This window comes from Elaeis guineensis, chromosome 8 (genome assembly GCF_000442705.2).
Source record: "Elaeis guineensis isolate ETL-2024a chromosome 8, EG11, whole genome shotgun sequence".
In the NCBI taxonomy this organism is placed as follows: Eukaryota; Viridiplantae; Streptophyta; class Magnoliopsida; order Arecales; family Arecaceae; genus Elaeis; species Elaeis guineensis.
The window spans coordinates 26686880-26696077 of NC_026000.2; the positions used below are offsets into that span (position 1 = coordinate 26686880).

The following is a 9198-nucleotide window of genomic DNA, read 5'->3' on the forward strand; positions in this document are numbered from 1 at the left end:
GTTACTCTACGCTAGCCCATAAGAGATAAATTCTTCTTTGATAAGGTAGGAAGAATTAGAAGTGTTCATAAGAAAAAATGTTTATATTCTAGACTTAACTGTTTATTGGATTTTCTTAATACTTGATCCCTCAGTATCTCACAAACTCTCTGATCTATGCATCAATTTAAAACAACTTGCTTAGTTCAGCTTGATTCTTAAGCGTAATCACACACTAAATGCTAACTTGATGACTTTAATTTTTTCTTTCATTTATTCTCCCCCAACTTAATTTTCATTTTCCACGATGGAAGAACAGAATCATGACAAAGTCAAAATAAAATGTAACACAGAAGGATACCACCTAAGCTTGATGTGTGCATTCATTGTTGGATGAGAGGTCCTTCATTGTTGTGCGTAGTGTGTGCTTGACTCTAGCTGGCATGAACATGATGCTCCCCCTAACTTGGCTAATTATCTTTCTCGAGGATTCCTACGAGATGAAAAAAAACTAAAAATATTGTATAAGCTGAGTTGCCTCCCAACAAGCACTAAGCTTAATATCTTCAACAGAACTTTTATTATTATTAAGAAATTGGGTTGCCTTTCAACAAGCGCTAAGTTTAAAACCTTCAGTCAGATTTTATAATTCTATCTATCCTATGTCTAATATAAGATTGATAAATTCCAATGATTTTGGATTATCAATCTCAGGAAGACAGCTTGTCACTCCATTATTGATAAAGTCCATTATTTCTTCATCGCTAATTTTCAAAAAGTAGTTCACAACCCTATTATTATCAATTTTTGGAAGATGGTTTGCAACCCCATTTTCAGTCTCTTGTTTATCGAGAATTATTTCTATATATTCTTCTAAAATGCTCCTAAATTAGGTTTCTGGATTAGGAGTTGGATCCGATGCACTGATTACTGAGAGCATGTCATAAGGTCCTATATATACATACTCAGGTATGATCGAGGGTGGCTTCAGTTCTAGAATCGATGGCGATTTTAAAGAGGGAGCTATTGGAGCAGGTATTGCAGGTAAAAACTTATATTTCTTAGCCTATGGGAGAGTGGTGCTAAAATTAGGTGGCTCTAGTAATGTGTGCACATTTTTAACATATTCATCTAGATCAAAATCATCCATTCTAAAAAGATCCCAACGTGTATGCACTAGGTCCTGAGAAATTCTTCTAGGGATAGCTTCCTCTATTGTATCTTTTAGCGGTGAAGCCATATGGTAGAATTGGATTGCTCTAATTATTTTTTTTATTTATTCAAAGGAAGAGGGAGAGAAGAAGAAGAGAAGAAAAGGAGAAGAAAGAGAAAAATTCTAAAGATAAGAACCTTAAAAGAGTCCTAGACCTAGAGACAATATATGCGAAGAATTTAATTTAGGCTAGATATTTTCAATTAGCAATCAAGTAGGTCAATCAATCCTAGCTAAGGATTGTCCTAAATCTAGATAGCTTCTAACTGTCAAGGTCATTTTCGAGCACTCTAAATAAAAGATTAGTCATTCAACTGGCCAGGTGAGTGTAAGGTTGGTGGGGTTCCCACCGTGCTTTCCTTAAACACCAATTAAATTGACCAGATAAGCGAACAGAATCAATTAATGAACCATCTTCTTTCGGGACGTAATTTCTGAACAACTTTTCTAGACCAATTAAACAGATCAACTTGAATCCAGTCCAATTCTTAGGGTTCCTTGTCCTATTGAGCTCAAGAGTCTTTAGGGGCCAACGTTTGATTGATTTTAGGTTAAAGGCTTGAGTCAATACAATATGAAGTGTGATTGTTTTTAGGCTAAGGAAGGATGATCAAATCTTCACCTTATTTTGTTTAATTGGATTAAGTGCCCTTAAATCAATTATGTAAAGATGTAATGCAAACACACTAGATGTCCAATACAAGTAAGAAGCTTTTAAGGTTTAATTAGTTTCTATATATTAATTAAGTATTATGAGGTGTAGGATTTGTTTCTTTTTATATTAGGTTAATTGAAGCAAGAAAAATAATAAGTAGGTTTCAATTAAGTTAATTAGATTAAGGGGATTTAGAGAATCTAACTAAATACGAAGTAAATTAGGCTAAAATTAAAAGGTAACTAGATCTTCTACAAATAAAGCAAGCAATTAAATCTACTTTTAGGATAGTAAATTATTCTAAGTTATAAAAAGCAGTAAATCACTATATTATAGGAAGTAAGAAATTCTTCTAAAATACTCTAACTAGAAAGCATTAAATTTACCACATATGAAATGCAATGCAAGGCAAAATTTAAAGAGAGTAAAAATATGTAATTAAAATAAAATAATAAATAAGAAATAATTTTTTTTGATTTTTTTATTTTTTTAGACTCAAAGCAACTGAAACACGATCCCCAGTAATGGTGTCAAAATTTGATCGCTGTCGCAGGCGGTCACAAATAAACCTAATTCACTATTATATAGTTAGGGTGAATCAGGATCGTATCCACAGGGATCGCATTAGTTACGGTTGAGTTGTTTTAATCTCAAATTAAAGATGGATAGAAGTTGATTAATTAGAAAACTACTAAATAAGCAAGTAAGGAAATAAAAAACTTAATTAAAGATTAACTTCAAATATGAGAGAAGTTCTCAAGATCTCAACTGTTGGTACCTTCTTAATATATCTTCTTTAACAGTTGGTACCCTTAACACTTCAAATATGAGAGTATTTAATGATTTTTTTTATTTTTTAAGAAATTTTGATTAATAAAATTATTTTTTGATCTCAAATTATGTTTTTAGGAAGAATGAGTATCAAAAAAAAAAAGCCATTTTTTTACAAAGTAACAAATAATTCAAAGCAGAGGCCAGATGTTTGGATTGATATTCCTGATAAGTTGGCAGCCCTTTTTTTCTTTCAATTTTATTAAGTATATCTATGATCTTGCAATTCTTTGATCACTTTTTAACTAGCGATATCTGAATTATAACTAGCAATATCCGAACTACAAAGTCTGAGGTACTTCCATAATTCTGATGCTTGTATTCAAACTAATGTTTGTACCACTGAAAAAAACTTAAATCAATACATAAATTAGATATCATTGGATCCTAAAATGTTTAAATCAATTAAAAAATTTAAAAATATTAAATACGTACCAATCATCAGAATCTGGTCGATCGTCGATGTGCATAAATATCAAGATCATTTATATATTCAGGAGGAACATCAGATCATCTTTCTAGCTACACAACATGATAATCCGCTGCACTCATTCCAGAAGGTGGGCGTGCTGGATTATAACTCAACCTCGAAGTGTCACTGAGGTCCTGGCTTTGAGCGATATCTTCGGACTGATAGTATGACTGTGAAGGAGCCCATCCAAATATACTGACAGCAAAATCTAATCCATAAGATGTTCCGGACTGCATAGAATAGTAGCCACTAGAGGATGTCTGTGATGTACCATATCTATATCCATAAGGATCATAGAATGGCTGTGGCTGTGAATAGGATGATCCAGAATACGAAGATGAACCTGATACATCTATGGATCCTACTCAGATGTATTTTACAAAAATATAATATTATAAAAAAAATGGATCCTAAACCCATGTAGGATCCCATCATCTATGGTACATATAAATTTCTTAGCCCGTAGAGAGCAATAAATGCTTTTTTCGAAATTTAGGCCTAAAACACTGTGCAAGATGCGTCAAAATGTTGATCAATCGACATCAAATTTATGTCGAAAGTCGCATGTAAGGCCCTCATTCATAATTTGATTTTATAGTTCTTTTTCAAATTTTATTTTTTTAAATAATTTTTATTTCAAAAATATATTTTTAATTTTAAAAATTATATACTTAACGAAAATTAATGATTTTAGTGTCATTGTGTAGATCTTTCATAGATCTACAATATATATTAAAATTAAACAAAAAAAATAAAATTTTGATATAATTTTTTTTGATTTTTCATGAATTAAAAAAAAGAGAGAGAAGGTGAAGAACGAGAGCTAGAATTGAATACGTACCTCTAATCAAACTTGATCGTGCATTTTTCGATCGTTCTTGAAATGAAAAAGGGATGAAAGATGCTTCTACTGCGACAAAATAACAGAGAGAAAGCTTTCGGTTTCCTCTCAGGCCTTCCCCCTCTTAAAATAGCCGAACCGATCGGTTCGGTCCGAAATAAGGCCGAACCGCTTGGTTCAGTCCCCATACCGCCCAGTTCGGGTCCGAATTGGACGGTTCACTATTTTTTTTTTTTCTGTGCCGGTTTTCATGGCCGAACCGAACCATTTGGCCGTCGGTCCCCAAACCGAGCGGTTTGGAATGCCCTGAACCGAGCAATTCGGGACGGTTCCGAAAACCATGATTGTTGCTATAGGTCTCCGTATTGCATGTGAAGAACGAGAGCTAGAATCGAATATGTATCTCTAATCAAGCTTGATCATGCATTTTTCGATCGTTCTTGAAATGAAAGAGGGATGAAAGATGCCTCTGCTGTGACAAAATAACAAAGAGAAAGCTTTCGGTTTCCTCTCAGACCTTCCCCTCTTAAAATAGCCGAACCAATCGGTTCGGTCCGAAACAGGACCGAACCGCTTGGTTCAGTCCTCATACCGTCTAGTTCAGGTCCGAATCAGGTAGTTCACTATTTTTTTTTTTTTTTTTCTGTGCTGGTTTTCATGGCCGAACCGAACCATTTGGCCGTCGGTCCTCAAACCGAACGGTTTGGAATGCCCTGAACCGAGCAATTCGGACGATTCTGAAAACCATGATTGTTGCTATAGGTCTCCGTATTGCATGCACCAAGTGCAGTTGGACCACCTCAAATCCCACAGGGATGACACGCCTTGCTACCCCTTGTATTTCACCAATTTTCGATTGTGCGCTATCCACTGTGCATATGCTTCGGGATTTGCCCTGATTCACTTAGATCTGGTGTATGCAATAATTTCTCGTTGCTATAGGGATTGAGAACCCACCTATTCTGTTTAATATTTTACAGGACTTGCTTTCGAAAGCCTCTATACATGTAATGAACTCCTTTGATGGGGGACCTTGCTAGATGCATGAAGCTCTATCTGATCCTTATGATGTATTTAACTCTGAATAAAGATTGTTCATGTAGAAGTGCATGCGTTATTCATAAGTTGGATTGCAGAATCTGTGGGCCACTAAATAGGGCTGTTTGGGTCCTCAAGCTACTTTATCTCTGCATCTGGGGCTGAAACTTCAACCGACTTATCAAGTCAGGAACATGGGTGTTGAAAGTTCGTCTCTTTGAACCTGTGTGGAGTTAGTCTACAACCCATACATATCTTTAACCTGCTTCAAAATCATTGAGCAGAGCATGTTGCTGCTGTCACAGTAATCAAGCATTGTTGATGAATATTGTTCAAGGAATTAAGAATAGATCAAAGCTGTTTGAAGTGTATTTGTTTATAGTGTGTTGATCCGAAGTCTGTAAATTTATCTTGGGATCCCAAAGCCAGGGAATCCTTTGATCCTTCGACGAATGCACAGGGGAACTTGACCGTCGCAACCTCAACCGTGATCTGGACAAATTAAACTTGGATCTCTCTCTCTCTCTCTCTCAAACTATCCGGACCTGCAGAAGAATAACCCTATCAAAGCCACCTAGAAAATCTGACTCCAAAAGTATCTAGAGCTCATCGTAAACCAGACGCTACAGCTGCTCATCATGTTTCCATCGGCAGTGACTGGGATAATAAAAACTGCAACGTCAGCATCATCAACAAGTCACTGGTAGAAAGTTCTAATCTTATTCATTTCCATTGCTTACAGAGAATCACAGAATTTCATCATGCTGACCGTCCTCTATGGAATTTAACATGATCTGTACAAACTCGCACTATGACTGCTCGAGGACAGGATTACGAGAGGTGAAAAAGACAACAGCAACCGCCAATAAAAGATATTCTCTCTAAAGCCCCACCAGTCGTCTCCCGACATCGGGTGACGCGCAGATGAGCAGCAGTTCGATTTATGCTCATAGAATTGCATGTTTGCTGCCAAATTTCTACAATCAATATTGTAAAGTTCCCCAAAAAGGTATACAGTGAAATACCACAAACAAAAATGGGACGTTCACAGGTAGGATGCGATTGGATTTACGTGTATAGAAGAAGGTTCTACAATAATGAATGATAAATTATACACATATCATGCATGATTAAAAATAATGGTATTTGATCTGTCATAAATTAAAAGTGCTGTGGATACAAAACTCAGATACTAACAACAACAGTTTATTGCTTAAAATTCTATCGCGGGTGCACATAATGAAGTTATCCACACTTATAATGTCACCACTAAAGTTTGTAAAAAAGGACATAAAGAATATTACAGACATTTCATAGCAATGACCACGAATAAACCAATAAGGAACAGTAACGTAGACATACTTGTATCAAAGGATATAACCAACTCGATCTATCGCCGAGGAGAAAACATCTTAAAGGGTCCAGGGCCCTTCTAATGATTCCATTGTCGAGAATTAGCAGGCCATGAGCATCTGAAAATAGCACTCTCCCCAAAGGAAACAAAACCCAACCGGCAGTTGTTAAGTTTGAATTATATCCATCACCAAAATCTTAAATCACCCATAAGGCAATGGAACCCAACTATATGTGCTATGTTTGAATTATATCCACCACCAAAATCTTGAATCAACGTCCTGTTTTTGCTCGTTTCATTGCTGTGCTGTTGAAAGGGGATGCACTGGGGCTCATATGAGGGCTCTCTTCTCTTAAGGTACCATTCAGTATGGCCAATTCCCTTAACTGTTGCTTCTTGTAGTAGTCCATAGATTCATCCTGAAACAAGACCAGTTTAATTAGCCTAGCAAGAGCAAGCAGGGGGGAGAGAGAGAGAGAGAGGTGCATTGTTACGTACCACTGGTTTCAAAAGATCTTCCAATACTGCCACCGCTTGATTCAATCGTGCATCAATTATATCTGCTGGAAACTCAGCCTCCACAAGAACATGTAATGGCTCATTTAAGTGCTCATATCCAGGTTTATCTCTTAGTTTTTCTTCCTATAGAAAAATGAAATTTCAGGTCTAGATAATATGCAGCTGAGGTTCTACTCCAAAATTGATAGTTTTTTAGATAAAAGAATAGATGTTAGCTTTAGTTAACATAAAGGATAGAAAGAATTACAAAGACAATAATAGCTAAATTTAGATTGCACGCACAACATTATTCTGATAGTTTGCGAGTCCTGCTTAAGCTGTTCAAGGTTGATGCAGAGTGCATTATCATAAAACACCAGTGTACCAGGATCAATAAAATTTATGCATATTAGATTGAATGCAAGAATGCTATAGAAAGGTAGCCCAGCTAAGACAGCCCACAGAAGACAAGCATTCATATTAAAGCAGTTCTTTAGCTGCTTGGCCCAACACATTATACAAACTAAAGGAATTAGGTTTCTCATTAATTAAGTCATAATTTATGAATCTTAATATGAAAGGAATGGGCTCTATCTAATAGTATAGATCTCCAACTTCTATAGGAGATTTATAAATACAACAAAGCATATTCTAGACTCCATACTTTTTTTGGCGATGACTAGAGGACCTAAATTTGGCCATGACAAGAACACAGAACTACATATGAATATGAAACTTGATATAATAATTAACATCACCAGCATAGAACTTATAATCTACTAAGCATAGGAAAAGAAAAAAACTACAATCTGATATATCTCATCTAAATGTCTCAACAATTTAAGCAATGAACTACCAAAACCAAACTTAAATCTTATGCCTAGACCCTTGTCCTTATATCTCTTGAAAAGACTTAAAGACTGAAAAGATTTTCTTAAATCGAAGAAGAGCTGCCTATTTCTTAAATTAACACTTTATCAAATAACGTTCAATGACCACTCTAAAACAAACTTTGATCAGAATAATCTTGAACTTTAACCAAAAATTTTTAGATCTATTAAATTTGATTTTTAGATCTTAGTCTAATGCATGTAAAATAATCTGGGCTCTGATACCACTTAAAGGATCTTTAGGAAATCTCATTTTCTAGAGGTGCATACAGAAATTTAAAAACTAGTAGTGAAAAAATTTTAGTCCTAGATTAAAACTCTTTTAATCTATCATGCATGCAATAGATCTAATCTATTGATGCCCTTAGATCTATCACACAAAAAATCAAGATGCTGAAAATAAAATAAAAAAATCAAATTTAGATTAGATGAATATCTTCTTCGCAGAGCGAGGTTCCTGTAGAGCCATAAATGCGTCCGACCTCTATGGATATCCACACAAAGACTTTGATCCGATCAGAAGCCTTTATCTTCACCAAAATGCTAGCTCTCTTGTAGAAGATACCTCCTTGATGGCTGATTGAAGACCCTCTTCAACTTTTTAAGATCCTCTCAGAGAATAAGGAGAAGAGGAGGTGAAAAATAGGAGAAAAAAGAGGAAGAAGAAAACTAGAAGAGGACTCTTTTTCCCTCTCTTTAAAATCTCACACCCCAAGCTTGTTCATGCCCAAAACCTAATACCCAAGGTAGGATTTCAGATGCTCTCCCACATCCATAAGGCCTCTTATTTATAGATGGTGTCCAAGGGTTAAAGGGCTTAGAATTTGACTAGATTTGTCAAAATGAAACCCAATCAAACTGGGAGTCCTATTTTGATTCAATCAAAATCAGATCAAATCAAATTTAATCTCAACCAAAAATGGACATAAGAGAGGTGGCATAGAGATGCTTAGGCTGGTCTAACCACACACCAAATCAGATTGAATTAAATTCAATTGTATCTGATTTGAACCCTCTAGCTTAATCAAAACGAGTCAAATTGCAATCCAATTACCAATTGATCATCCTACAATTCACTAACACTTAATGAATTAGTTAATTATAATTTTTATATTATCAATCATATTGATAATTAATTTTTATTACGATTCATAATTATAATTCAACCCTAATCGGATAAAGATATCTTTTGTGTGTGATCTTATAGGTTCTATTCTATTTGGTAGTGAGATATATTATGATTCTCATCACAATATCATCGAAACTCCTTTCAATAAGTTGAAATACTTCCAACTCTATCCATCAAAAGTCATCAATCATCAAAATAATGCTTGATGAGTCCCACTATCTATCAATAATATCTAGCAGTATGTAGTAATAACCCAACAAAATGGAATATTGAATCTCTAGATGCAATTACCGTATAA

At 35.1% G+C, this 9198-nt stretch overlaps 1 non-coding gene across 1 annotated transcript; it reads right to left on the minus strand.

Annotated features, from left to right (window-relative positions):
• Positions 1 to 6219: 6219 nt before the first annotated feature.
• Positions 6220 to 7843, minus strand: LOC105049806 (uncharacterized). The gene is made up of 2 exons (XR_012133845.1): positions 6882 to 7843; positions 6220 to 6802 (listed from the first exon to the last, which is right to left on the minus strand). It is a non-coding gene; the product is annotated as an uncharacterized protein (transcript).
• Between the last annotated feature and the right edge of the window lie 1355 nt (positions 7844 to 9198).